General features: G+C 58.4%; 1 pseudogene; it reads left to right on the top strand.

The window, feature by feature from the left end:
* Positions 1–152: 152 nt before the first annotated feature.
* On the top strand, positions 153–5,289 carry LOC120366831 (uncharacterized; annotated as a pseudogene).
* The last annotated feature ends 9,241 nt before the right edge of the window (positions 5,290–14,530 follow it).

Here is a 14,530-nt window from a genome sequence, read left to right as displayed (position 1 = left end):
AAATGAAGCCTGTGTAAGAAAAACAATAATAAAAACAGTAAGGGTTGGTGAGGATGTGGGAAACTGGAGCTCTCATTACAGTGCATGCGCTGTGAAAAGCAGTTTAGCGGTTCTCAGCGGAGGGTAGAATTACCTGGCAGCGCAGCAACTCTATGCGGCCACACACCCAGAGAGCGGGGTGCAGGGACACGGCCAGTACACTCTACACGGGCTATTCCAAATGTAAGTGGTTGGTTTTTTTTTTTTTTTTTTTTTTTTTTTTTTGAGACGGGATCTCACTCTATCACCAGGCTAGAGTGCCCTGGTGCAATCTCGGCTCACTGTAACCGCCGCCCTCGGGTTCAGGCTATTCTGCCTCAGGTCCCTGAGTTGCTGGGACTACAGGTGCACACCACCATGCCCAGCCAACTTTAGTATTGTTAGTAGAGACGAGGTTTCACTATGTTGGCCAGAACGGTCTTGATCTTTTGACCCTGTGATCTGCCCACCTCGGCCTCTCAAAGTGCTGGGATTATGGCCGGGCTATTCCAATCGTTACCACAACCATACTCCCCGCAGAGAAAAGGTGGAAACCCCCACGTTCCCATCCATAAATGAAAAGAGAAGCAAATGTGGTCCCTCCCTACAATGGACTATGATTTAACCTTAAAAAGGAAGGAAATTGACACACCATGCACAGATGGCTTTGAAAACATGATGCTAAGTGACTGTGCCAGTCACAAAGGACAATCTCTGTCTGATTCCACTTATAAAACATCTAGAATATGGAAATCCAGAAATGGAAAGTAGATTAGAGGTTGTCAGGGGCTGGGGAGAGAGGCTGAGGGAAGTTGGTGCTCAGTGGATACAGTCTCTGGGATGGCAAGGCAAAAAAAGTTCTGTAAATGGAGAGTGTGAGTCGCACAGCATGGTAAATGTACTCAATACCTTTCAAGAGTATACTTAAAAATGGTTAAAATGGCAAAATGTATCACAGTTTAAGAAATGATGGGCCGGGCATGGTGGCTCACACCTGTAATCCCAGCACTTTGGGAGGCCGAGGCGGGCAGGTCACCTGAAGTCAGGATTTTGAGACCAGCCTGGCCAATATAGTGAAACCCTGTCTCTACTAAAAATACAATTAGCTGGGTGTGGTGGGGGGCGCCTGTAATCCCAGCTATTGGGAGGCTGAGGCAGGAGAATCGCTGGAACCTGAGAGGCAGAGGTTGCAGTGAGCCAAGATCATGCCACTGCACTCCAGCCTGGGCAATAGAGTGAGACTCTGTCTCAACAAAAGAAAAAAATATATAATGTAACATTCCCAAACCATCGAATTGTACACTTCAAATGGGTGAATTTTATGGTATACGAATTATATATCTCAATACTGCTGTTACATTTATAGGCCAGGCACAGTGGCTCATCCTTCTAATTATAGGAGGCCAAGGTGGGAGGATTGCTTGAGCCCAGGAGTTCGAGACTAATCTGGGCAACATATGGAGACCTTGTATCTACAAAAAATTAAAAATAATTGCCATGCATGGTGGCGTGTGTCTGTAGTCCCAGCCACTTGGGAGGCTGAGGTGGGAGGATCGCTGGAGCCAGGGAGGCTGAGTTTGCCGTGAGCCGTGGTGGTGCCACTGTGTTCCAGCCTGGGCTACGGAGCAAGAGCTCCTGCCTCAAAACAAAATGTGTTTTAAAGATTTACATCTGTAATTTCAGAAGCAGTGTGTGCCATTGATATCTGCTCCAAAAACGCTCTTGGTTTGGGGTGGCAGGATTTCAGTTCCCAGGGAGGCAGATATTCTCTGAGCTAAAAGTCTGCCCCTCCCCAAGAGAAAGGGCACCACTGCTCTACCAGGTGTGTGCCTAACAGTTCTCAATCCCACTGGGAGAGCAGCGAGGGAAGGATGGCTCATTCAAAATGTACACACAGAGGCGGCTCCAGTACAGACGGGGGCTCTAGGCCTTGAAAGGCTCCTCCCAGGACACACAGCTCCTGCGTCAATACTCCCCAGCTCCTGCCTGGGTGCTCCCCAGTTCCCGCCTTTGTGCTCCCCTAGCCCCCCGACTCAGAGTGCTCCTTCCCTCTGGCCAGGCCCCCTTTCCGGCCCCGCCCCTTCGGGGCTCTGGCGGGAACCCACCTGGCTGTTTCCTCCCAAGCACACCAGCTCCCTCTGGTTTCCAAGTTGCCTGCTAATCCAGCTGGTAACACCGGCCTTGCGGGGCGGGCGGGGCGCTCCCCACGGAGCAGCCACATAGGGTGCGAAGAAGTCCCAAGGCCCACCCAGAAGCAGCACCCACCTCTCCCTCGCGGGCCGCGCGCTGCTGCCCACGCGGCCAAGCTCGGGGCCCGGCAGGCGGCCGCCATCCCGGCCACGGCCGCTGGAGGGCGCCCCTGCACCGCTCCTGCCGGCCGGCTCCCGGGGGACGGCGCCTGCGGCGGGCGCCGGGGGTTGATCTCCTGGTTCACGCCAGGATTGAGAACCGGCGGCCGGGGCGGGAGGCCTCAGAGCCGAGTTCGGATCGCGGTCTCGACCCACCTGGCGGCGACTTCCGGTCCCGTGGCTGCGCTGCCGCTCGCCAGGTCGGGGTGAAAACGCAGAAACGGCCCCCCCGGACCAAGTCACGACGGTTCGTTTCTCGCAGCGCCGCGTGGCTGCCTGCGGGCAACCGAGCCGCACACACGTGCCGCGCCCGCCCCACCGCCCGGGGCCCGAACGCGCCGGCCGCGACCCGCAGCCCCCTCCGATGCCGGGACCTCCGCGCCGCGGTGCAGGCGTGGGGTCCTCGGCCCGCGCCATCCAAGCCTTCCCCACCCTCCGCCCTGCGCCCCTGGCCGGCGCCCCCTCCTGCAGCAGCCGGGCCTGGAATTCCGGCTGCGGAAGGGGCAGCGCCCACGCGCCGCTCACGCCCTGCACGTGGCCGCCGCGAGGGTCTCCGCCTCTCCAGCCCGGTCCCCGGCTGTTTCCTGGTGCTGCCCAAGAAGCAAGTCCCTCGGCCAAACCAGCCCCTGCCCCCGAGCCGGCCGGTGCCCTCAGCCTCCGGGCCAGGGGGCAGAGTGCTGGCGGGTGACAGGCCCTGCCCACCCTGTCCTCCCTGGGAGCTAGCTGGTGGGACGCTCGTCTGCCTCAGGGGGCCCAATGTTGGTCACTCGACATGAAGGGACAGAGTGATCTGACTGTCCAGGGTGACGGTGAGCTCGCCACTGTCCTGGCATGTGTGGGCAAGCGCCATGCTGAGAGGTGGCCTGACTCAGGAAACCTCGCCCTCCTGAGCAGCAGCGGGAGGAGAGGCAGCCGCACCGGACCTCTGGGGAGGGATTGGAGGGGATGGCCCTGCAGCCCTTGCTGGGACGGGAGGGACGCTGCGGCAGCTGCTGGGGCTCCAGGCAGGGGCTGTCCCTCGGTCAGCTGGGTCACAGAGCAGCCGGCGCCTGGATCATTCTCAGGCTGCCCGAGGGGGAGGCTTCCGCTCCAGGTGGGTGACCCCGGGCCCTCGTTATCACCCCCTCAATCTGTTTCCTTCTTCCTCTCCGCCTCCTCCAGCCTCCCTGGGCAGCCTCCTCTCTTTCTCTGGTGGAGCCTTCCAGCTTCCGGAGGCCTCCATGTGAGAGCAATAAAATGCCTTTGAAAGGAGGCTGGGGTGTCTTGGGAGCTCCGGCGCCCCAAAGGGTCACAGGGCCGGGGGCTAAGAAGCCCAGAGGTGGCTGCCTCTGGGTCAGAGACGCAGGCCTTGCTGTGCTTTCAGGGGACACACAGCAGGGACAGTCCCCACTGACTTTCCTCCCAGTCCACCTCCACGAACTCACCTCCCTCTTGTCAACATGGGGAGTCTCCTGCCCTGATGCGTCTGAACCCCGCTTGGGGAGACGCCCCCGTCCTTCGCCTTGGCTCTGCTTCCTCCTCCCTCCTGTTCACCAGCTCCAGCCACCCCGATGGGGCCTGTTTAATTGATTCAATTTGTTCAACAGTAAAAACACTCCGCAGATGTCAGCCTCCCAGCACCCCACCCCTGGGGAGCCGCAGACACCTGCCAAGGCTCTGGGCTGCGAGTCCTTCCAGGGGCCACTTATGCCAGGCGTTGGGGGAGGCTCCTGGGCCTGGGAGCATGCGAGGGTGGCCACGCTTATCAGAGCAGAGCAGCCACTTCGGCCGAGGGACTGTTCCGTCCATGGCACCAGCGGCGTTCTGAACAGTGTTCCGATGCAAATGCCTCATTCTTAAGGGTTTAAGTGTTTTTAGACTCCCAGGTCTGGGAGGGTGACCTTGGAGATAACCCCCGTTTTGGTCAAGCTGCCATCCCAGGCCCAGGCCACTGTCAGGATCCCACTTTCTCCATCGACCCAGGCTTGGGGGCTTTTCCAGGTAATCAGTGCTGGGAGGGGGACTGAGGGCTCCCGGGTCCTGATCCTGTCCCCTGCAGGGGAGAGGCCCCTCGTCTAGATTGGGAGCCCTGTGTCCACAGCTTCAGCGTTGCGGCCAGTCCTTCTCCCAGGGATGTGTGCGGTCACAGCCACGCCAGATGCTCTCAGGTGCTGTGTAGGGGGAGACGTGGGTCTGGAGGTCAGGAGACCCAGGCTGAACCCCTGATCCCCCTGCCCCGCCTGCGGCCCTCTCTCCCTGTGACGGTCCCTGGTCCCACCACTTTCCACCCCAGAGGGAGGCCACTGCCATTGCTTGATTTGTTGTTTGAGTGACTGAAGAGGTGGACGGTTTCGGGAGCATTTGCAGAGCTGGCCAGGCTGTGACTGTGGGGGCCTCTGCCCACCCTCATCCAGCCCTACCTGGGACGAAGACACCCACCCGTGATTAGGAGAAAGCTCACCCTGAAAACGGTCTCAGGTTAGGGTTACCCGGACACCTGCCTCCCCTGCTCGGGGGTCTCTCACGGCCCCTCTCAGCCAAGATCGGGCCTTTTTATCATTGGCTTAGGTTTCAGGAAGGTCTCAAGCTCATTTCTCAAGGGCTGCGCCTCTCCACGATTCCCAGGACACAGGGAGAAGACGGGGGAGGGGGGAGGGAAACTGACGGACGGAGATGAAAGCACTCGACTCAGGACAGGCCCCGCGCTAGCCGCGCTTCGGGCGCTGGGTCCTGGCGGCTGTGAACAAGCTGGGGGTGGGGCGTTGGGCCGCGCCCCCGCCCCCCAGACCGCCCAGCGCGGACCCCGGCTCCGGGGCGGGGGCGCTCGCAGCTGCGCGGACCCCAAGGTGCGGAGAGAACAAAAGGGGCCCCGCCCCCTCCCCCGGGCCGGCCCGCCGCGGCCAATCGGCGCGGCCGCTGCCGCTTCCGCTCTCTGATTGGCTGAGCGTTGGCCAATCGGGTGTCCGGGCCGCCAGCCCGTGCTGCCCCACGTGGGGTGGCGCGCGCGGCTGTTCGCGGACGCAGCGGGCGGGGCGCGTGGTTCGGTCGCGCGCGGCGCGCCTCGGGGACGCGACCCAAGCCATCCCCCGCCGCCCTGGCTGTCCCGAGGCCCCCAGCGGGCGGCGCCGAGGCTTCGGGCGCATGGGGCTCGGAGCCATCGCCGGGTGCTGTGAGGTTCCCGGCTCGGAGGCGCTGGGTCGGCGTCGCGGCTGCCCTCCCCACCCCCGTCCACGCGGCAGGTGAAACGAGCGGCGCTCAGGGACCAGGAGCGAAGGCAGTCTCACCTGGCGAGGCGGGGAGGCCGAGGTGGGCTGTGGAAGGAAGAGGAGGGCCTGCCGCTGGTGATGGTGGGATCAATTCATTCATTGATTGAGCCTGTCATTGACACCTTCTACTCCAGGGCCTAGGGACACAGACAGCGGTGGCCCCAGCGGAGGCTCGGGGGCTGGCCTCCCCCCAGTTTCCATTAGTCTCCCCTCCAGACTACTCCAAGTGGAACCTACAAGCATGTTTTTTGATATGGGCAATTGATACAGTCTTGCATTTTTACGGCACCCTCAGACAGTGTGTTTGAGGAGAGTTGAATAAATGGAAAATACATGAATTAAAGGAGAGATGTGCAGTACCCAGGGCCAGCAACAAAGGGGAGCTGCTACCCCGGGACCTGGAGGGCAGGGGGGAGCCATAGGAGAGGCGGTCTCCAGGAGCCGTGACCTTGGAGAGGGGCACAGCCACCCGGCAGGGAGGAGCTGCTGCTGTACACTGACCTCACCCCTCCTGCCTGCTTCACGCGCCTGCGGGCCGCGCATTGGCTGAAGCAGGTGGAGGCCAGGGAGCAAGGAGGCCCCACGGATCCCGTGCCTACTGCCAGCTTCCCGGGGCACAGAGCAGGGCTGGGGTGGCGCCCTGGGAAGGTGTCCAGCACCTGTCTGGAAGTGTGAGTAAAAGCGTCGTAGAAAATGTTCCTGTTTTGCTTTGTTTTGTGGGCAGTGACATATGATGAAACCAGTGTGTGTGCAGCCCATCCAGAGGTGGCCTAAGATGGGGCATGGCCAGGCTGAGTGCCCCCTCTTGCAGAACCATTAGGAGCTGCCCCAGAGCCAAGGGGGCCTTCCTGGGAGAGCTTCCCATTCATCGAGGCCATCCTGTAAGTGATGAGTCACAGAATGAGGCAGGACTGTGGAGGAGGAATCCCCGTGTCAGTGTTCGTGCCCAGCGCTGTCCAGCCACCTCTTCCGGGGGGGCCTCTCAGATGCTCCGGCGCTTGCCCATCTTAGCAGCTGTCACAAGCCACTGCTGGCACCTTAATTCCCAAGGGCAGGGACTGATCCTGTTCGCTGTCGTCCCTTCAAGGGGCCTGCATCTGGAAGGAGGATGAGTCTGCCTGGGTGAGGCCTGAGATGGGGGCATCCTTCTGAGGAAGGGGAAATTTATTCACTCACCAAACCTTCTCAGGGAGCCTTTCTCTGCCATGTTGGGCTCAGCCCCAGGGAGCCCAAGGAAGAAAGGATGTCGTCCAGACTTGCAGACATCTGTGGTCCAACAGTGCCACCATGCACAGGTTCACGGTGAGGTGGCTCGGACCGAAGTCCCCCGAGAGGCTCAGGAGCGGGAGGTGAGGGTGTGGCAGTTGAGGTGGCTTTGAAGGGCAGGTAGGAGTAGGAGTGGTGGAGGAGCTGAAGAAAGGCACAGGGCAAGGAGGTGCCACCATGGGGAGGGAGGATGTGGCATCTGGGGAGTGTGTCTGCACAGCCGGCCTCTGCCTCTCGGGCATCAGGAGACCACGGTGAGGCACCCCTGGCCCTGGCTTCTCCGCCCGTCATATGGTGATGATGATAGGGGTGCTGGGCAGGCTTAGGGGACATAGGTGATGTGCAGCACAGTGTCTTGGTAATTACAGGCTCCATAAGTATATGTGAGCTGTCATTATAAGCATTTGTTGCAGTTGAGGAGCTGGTGGTGGGCTTGGCCGGAGTGAGCTGCCTGTGGGGGGCTGTGAGGTTAGCGAGGATGGCCCTCTCTCAGGGACGAGGAGGCTGCCTCTCACTCCTGCAGTGCACGTGGCAGACATCACTAATCCATCAGCCACTCTCTCCCACAGAGCCCAGCAGTGGCCTCGGGACCTCAACTCCAGGCAGCCCCTGCTAATCAATCACAGCTGGCACACAGATGGCCCTGCCTGCCACCTCCGACTCCAGCAACATCAAAAGCTGGGATCTGGGCTGGGTTCGGTGGCTCATGCCTGTAATCCCAACACTTTCAGAGGCCGAGGTGGGAGGATTGTTTGAGCCCAGGAAGGTTGAAGCTGCAGTGAGCCGTGACCGCGCCACTGCATTCCAGCCTGGGCAACAGAGTGAGTGCCTGTCTCAAAAAATAAGACAATCAAATAAAACACAATTTGGCCTTTCGGCCGGAACCGCCATCTTCCAGTAATTCGCCAAAATGACGAACACAAAGGGAAAGAGGAGAGGCACTCGATACATGTTCTCTAGGCCTTTTAGAAAACATGGAGTTGTTCCTTTGGCCACGTATATGCGAATCTGTAAGAAAGGTGATATTGTAGACATCAAGGGAATGGGTACTGTTCAAAAAGGAATGCCCCACAAATGTTATCATGGCACTGGAAGGGTCTACAGTGTTACCCAGCATGCTGTTGGCATTATTGTAAACAAACAAGTTAAGGGCAAGATTCTTGCCAAGAGAATTAATATGCGTATTGAGCACATCAAGCACTCTAAGAGCCGAGATAGCTTCCTAAAATGTCTGTAGGAAAATGATCAGAAAAAGAAAGAAGCCAAAGAGAAAGGCACCTGGGTCCAACGGAAGCGCCAGCCTGCTCCACCCAGAGAAGCACACTTTGTGAGAACCAATGGGAAGGAGCCTGAGCTGCTGGAACCTATTTCCTATGAATTCATGGCATAATAGGTGTAAATAAATAAATAAATAAATAAAAGACCTCTGGACTGTTAAAAAACACACACACACACACACACACAGACACACAATTTGAAAGTTGGAATTTAGTGGCTCGGAATCAGAAGTGCCCCCAACCCCAGGCGTGTTTCTCATGAGGAAGGGTGTCCTGGGCTGGTGGATGGGTTTTTTTTTTTTTCTTTTTGGGACAAGGTCTCACTCTGTCACTCAGGCTGGAGTGCCGCGTGGCATGATCTCGGCTCACTGCAGCCTCCGCCTCCCAGGCTCAAGTGATCCTCCCACCTCAGCTTCCCTAGTAGCTGGGACCACAGGTGTGTGTCACCATGCCCGGCTACTTTCTATTTTATTTTATTTATTTTATTTTTGAGATGGAGTCTTGCTCTGTCACCCAGGCTGGAGTGCAATGGCACGATCTTGGCTCACTGCAACCTCTGCCTCCTGGGCTCTAGTGATTCTCCTTCCTCAGCCTCCCGAGTAGCTGGGATTACAGCTTGTTAATTTTTGTATTTTTAGTAGAGACAGAGTCTTATCATGTTGACCAGCTGGTCTTGAACTCCTGACCTCAGGTGATCCTCCTGCCTTGGCCTCCCAAAGTGCTGGGATTATGGGTGTGAGCCACTGCTCCCGGCCTTAAATTGTTATTAAAAATGTGGGCTGGGCCAGGTACGGTGGCTCACACCTGTAATCCCATCACTTTGGGAGGCCGAGGTGGGTGGATCACGAGGTCAAGAGAACGAGACCAGCCTGGCCAACATGGTGAAACCCCGTCTCTACTAAAAATACAAAAATTAGCTGGCCATGGTGGCGCGTGCCTGTAATCCCAGCTAGTCGGGAGGCTGAGGTAGGAGAATTGCCTGAACCCAGGAGGCGGAGGTTGCGGTGAGCTGAGATCGCGCCATTGCACTCCAGCCTGGGTAACAGGAGCGAAACTCCGTCTCAAAAGAAAAAAAAAAAAAAAACGTGGGCTGGGTGAGGTGGTTTTGGCCTGTAATCCCAGCACTTTGGAAGGCCAAGGCAGGTGGATCAGCAGAGGCCAGGAGTTCGAGACCAGCCTGGGCAACATGGTGAAACGCTGTCTCTACTAAAGATACAAAAATTAGCCAGGTGTGGTTGTGGGCGCTTGTAATCCCAGCTACTCGGGAGGCTGAAGCAAGAGAATTGCTTGAGCTGGAGAGGCAGAGGCTGCAGTGAGCCGAGATTGCACCACTGCAGTCCAGCCAGGGCAAGAGAGTGAGACTCTGTCTCAAAATAATAATAATAAAATAATAATAAAAAGTGAAGTAGGTGCACCAGTCATAAGCTGCAGATCACTGGACTTTCACCTTCCTGTAGAGCTATGCACCATCAGCCCGGTCCAGAGAACTCGCAGCCCGCAGAGGCTCCCTCGTGGCCCTCCCATGCCAGCCCAGGAGCTTCGACGCCCATCGCGGAGGCTGCTGTCCCTGGTGCTCAGTCCACACAGCGGTCCTCTCCGGGTGCTTCCCGCGGCACGTGCTTCCTGTGCCGCTGCGTGTTGCTGGTTCTCGTCGTTGCTGCGCTATTTTCTGTTGCTGCTGAGTCTCTTGTTGACAGACATTTAGGTTATCTGCAAAGTCTGCGAACAGTGTTGCTACGAACGTTCAGGTGTGAGTCTCTTGGGCCTGTGCCCAACAGTGGGGGTCTCTGGTGGGTGTTGGCAGACATGCCAGCTCTCCAAGCCACTGTCCTGACCAGGTGGGTTCTGCTTGCTCCACACGGCGCCAGCGCTGGGGACTGTCTGTCCTTTCCCGTAGGCCATGTGGGGGTGGGAAGATGCTCCACGTCCTCATCCTCCCGACGCCCCTGTGGATGGGAGACTTCCTGGGGTGCCTGCGCTACCCCGCACACAGCCACCAGCGAGCACTCTGGGAATGCAGCCTCAATTCCTTCCTCATGTTTGAAACCCGAGTTCAGAAAATGCAGCGTGGCTGGGTGTGGGTTGCTGGAAGGCCTGAGGCTTGCAACCTCTACGCAAGGTCAGGAATGGGGCAGAGAAGACAATGCGGGGAAGCAGCAGGCTGGGAGGGGGCGCTGGGCATTGGGGGAGGGGAGAGAGAGGCGCACGGCTGGAAGGGGTGCGGAGGGCGGAGGGTCACGGAGTCGGCAGTCAGCACTCACCGGGACGAGGCTTACCTGACCAGGGTTCACTGGGTCCCTGCTTGAGCCCAGACCCTCAGCCAGGAGCTGGGGCCGTAAAGTGAATACCCAGGCAGGGGCCCTGCCCTCACATTGATGACAGGCCTGGGGAGGCTGCAATCAAATAAATCCACAATAAACACATAATGACAGGCTGCGCCCAGCGCGTTGTGCCATGAGAGGACCTGGCCTGGCAGTAACTTCCAGCTGAGAGCAGACCTCGGCCTTGGAGACCACAGAGCCGGCGGCTCTCAAAAGGGGGTCCCAGCAGAACGGGGGTGCGGACAAGCGGAGAGTGTATGTCGTGGGTGTGGCAGGCAGGGCTGGTCACGGAGGAGAGCCAAAGAGACGGGGCCCACTGACTCGGAACCAGCACAGAGGTCAGAACTAGATTCAGACTCCACGGAAACACCACAGAAATAACAGTGCCTTTAGCAAGGGGGATGGTGATTTTTTGTTTTTGAGACAGAGTCTCATTCTGTCACCTAGGCTGGAGTGCAATCGTGCAGTCTTGGCTCACTGAAACCTCCGCCTCCCCGGTTCAAGCGATTCTCCTGCCTCAGCCTCCCGAGTAGTGGGACTACAGGTGTCCACCACCACACCCAACTAATTTTTCTATTTTTAGTAGAGACAGGGTTTCACTATGTTGGCCAGGCTGGTCTCGAATTCCTGACCTTGCGATCTGCCTGCCTTGGTCTCCCAAAGTGCTGGGAATATAGGCATGAGCCACTGCTCCTGGCCTATTTCTTATTCTTTTACATAAGTCCTCAAGGGCCAGTCTGGAGCCTCCATAATTATCAGGAACCCAGGCTCCTCTGTCTTGTTGCTCTGCTATCCCCAACTGGGGCTGCTTTCTCATGACCCAAAATTGCCTATGATCCAGCCATCACACCTACATTCCAGGAAGGGAGAAGAGCACAGCCTTATGTTTTTTTTTTGTTTGTTTTTTGTTTTACCCAGGCTGGAGTGCAATGGTGCCATCTCGGCTCACCGCAACCTCCGCCTCCTGGGTTCAAGCAATTCTCCTGCCTCAGCCTCCTGAGTAGCTGGGATTACAGGCACATGCCACCATGCCCAGCTAATTTTTGGTATTTTTAGTAGAGACGGGGGTTCACCACGTTGACCAGGATGGTCTCGATCTCTCGACCTCGTGATCCACCCGCCTCGGCCTCCCAAAGTGCTGGGGTTACAGGCGTGAGCCACCGCGCCCGGCAGCCTTATGTTTAAGGATATTTTCTGCTGCACGAGATGTTGCTGTTCACCCTCGTTGCCCAGAACTCAGACCCATGGCTGCATCTAGTTGCAAGGCATGCTAGGAAATGTAATTTTCACTCTTCATGGCCAGATGCCCAGTTATGAGTTGGGGGCTCTATTCCTGAGGAAAAAGGGGCACCAGGTACTGGGCAATATAGTTCCCCCCACCCCCAGTAACTGGAAAGGAAGAGCTGACGCTGGAGAAGAGGCGCCCGCAGACCCAGGGCTCAGCTGTGTCTCCCACGGGCCGTCCTGTTGCTGCCACTTTCCACGTCATTTTCACGACAAGGAAATCAGGTCCCAGGAAGGCCAGTGGCCTGCCCGAGGGCCCACAGGAACCTTCCAGAACCTCCATCTATCTGATGAGGAGGGGGCTCCAGACCATGACGCCCCCGCTGCTTTCTTCCCCGGCCCCCGGATGACCAAGGCTGTGACGTCACCACTTTAAGCAGGACGCAGGTGTGGCCACAGACCTCTTCCCATCTTCCCGGAGCACAGCAGGCCTGGTGGGGACCCACCACGGGGTGGCCAGGCTCTGGATGGGCAGATGTGCCCTCAGCACTTGCAGCCCCTTGCTCCACACAGAAGTCCAGGCACAGAGAGAAGAGGCTGAGCTTGGCACTGCCGCTGCCCTCTCTCCTGGCCTCAGCCCCGAGTCAGCACCCTCTGCAGCACCAGAGCTGGGCGTGATCCTCCCGCCCCGGCCTTCTGGAGCGCTGGGATTACCGGGTGAGCCACGGCACCTGGCCCAGAGCGTTTTCTCTGCATTGACGTCCGCGTGTGTGGGACAGGACCAGACGTGGGTTTTGTGCTGCCACCGGCCCTGCTCAGCTCCCTGGCCTAGCGGCTGCCCGTCATTCCCATCAGATTAGCGAGGTGGACCCTGCTGACAAACGAGTGTCCAGTCCCGTCTTTCAACGAGGTCTTTGTGTTGGGTACTTGAGGGTGCTCGGGAGGGAGGGCTCCCTTCCCCCTTCATCAGGCCTCAGCCAGCCCCAGTGTGTGTGGGACCCTGGGAACCCAGAGGTGCTCAAAGCGTGCACTGTCACCGGGGCTGCGGCGGATCCATCGCTTCTCTGTGGAGGGCAGGGGCTGAGGGTACCCAGACCCTTAGGGTTCTAACTGCTGCGGTCGCTGAAACGTGGTCAGCACAGAAGGAAGCCATGGTGAGAGCGGCCTGCTCGGCGTGGGCCTCTGAGCCTCCGAGGACCCGGCTGTCGTCAGGGTTCTTCTTCCCGTTTGTTCCTGCCCTTTCTGTCTGTGTTGGCCTCTGCTGCTCCACTGCAGACGCGTGTTTCCCTGTTCTCCAAGGAGGATGGGGCAGAATGGGCCCCGTTCTTCAAGACCCATCTTCATGACCCAGACAGGGCCAGGCCAGCTCCTTCCCAGTGTGGTTACCCAGTAGGAACGCAGGGTCCTCGCCCGTTCCAGGAAAGGATGTGCTCCTTTGGGCCAGGGGACATGGCCATGTGATCATCTAGGCCTGGGGCTTGGGTAACAACTCTACCAGAACCACAAGGGTCGGGTTGAGGGCAGTTGCAGCACGAAACAGGGGCATCTGTTGCCAGGAGTAGGTGGCAGGAAGACCTTGGGGCAGACATGGCAGTGGGGCCCACACTCAGCCCCTGGGGCAGCCACACATTCCCTTGACCCACGTCCACGACTTTAGGGGCACCGTGCGGCCATCTGATGGTCAATAAAAACACTCCCTTTTGGCCTGGGGCGGTGGGTCACACCTGTAATCCCAGCACTTTGGGAGGCCGAGGACGGCAGATCACGAGGTCAGGAGTTCAAGACTGTCCTGACCAACATGGTGAGACCCCGTCTCTATTAAAAATACAAAAATTAGCTGGGCCTGGTGGCAGGCACCTGTCATCCCAGCTACTCAGGAGGCTGAGGCAGGAGAATTGCTTGAACTCGGGAGGCAGAGGTTGCAGCGAGTCGAGATTGTGCCACTGCCTGGTGTCAGCCTGGTGACAGAGCCAGACTCCGTCTCAAAAACAAACAAAAAACACAAACGCTCTCTTTCGCCGCAGGAGATGGGCAGGCCCGCTCAGCTATGGCTGCAAAGGGGACATCTGTGCCTGCTATCTGGGATGCCCATTCCCTGAGTTCTAGTGAGGGTCTGACAGGCGTCTGCAACCGTGGAGTGGACACTGGAACTACCCACTGCCAACATACCTGACACCCAACAGCAGGGGAAAAAGAGGAGAGAAGAGAAAATAGAGAGCCCGTGGACCCGGGCAGGGAAGTCGGGGACCCTCCTTTTCCTCAGGGGCCCGAGCTGCTGCCAGGATTTGCGGGGCCTTCGCTCCTGGCCTTCCACTGCTGCCCTCGTCCCCAGCTGCAGCCTCGCACGGGGGCTCTTGCCCTGGTGGGCGACCTGACGTTTATTCCTGGGGTGTCTGAGCCCCTGTGGCTCTTGCCCTCTTGGAGTTGCAGGGGTCTCCCGTGAGCGTATCGGCGTGTTGTAGGGGTAACGTTCTGAGGTTCCCAGCTCTACCCATGTCCCTTTGCCCAACCGCGGGCCGGAATGGCACCCCTGCACCCTCTTCCTTCCGCTCACTTTGTGGCGCACGGAGCATGAAATGGCTCCGAATCCCTGGGCTGTAACAATGTCCTCCTGTGGGTACCACGCTGCAGACCCGTGCAGCTCAGAGTCAGGATGGGAGGCACAGCTTAGGGGCACCAGCGTGACAGTGAGAGGCTGAAGCTCCTCCTCCAGCTCCTGCCTCCCGGAGCTGAGACTGAAACTTATGCTGGCTTGTGGGGTACCTGCCTCAGACCGACCAGGCTGCAGGTGCCAGGGACCAAGGGTGAGATGGGAATTGACCTTGGCTTAG

Source organism: Saimiri boliviensis, chromosome 17 (genome assembly GCF_048565385.1).
Source record: "Saimiri boliviensis isolate mSaiBol1 chromosome 17, mSaiBol1.pri, whole genome shotgun sequence".
Classification (NCBI taxonomy): domain Eukaryota; kingdom Metazoa; phylum Chordata; class Mammalia; order Primates; family Cebidae; genus Saimiri; species Saimiri boliviensis.
This window is presented reverse-complemented; position numbering and strand designations above follow the sequence as displayed.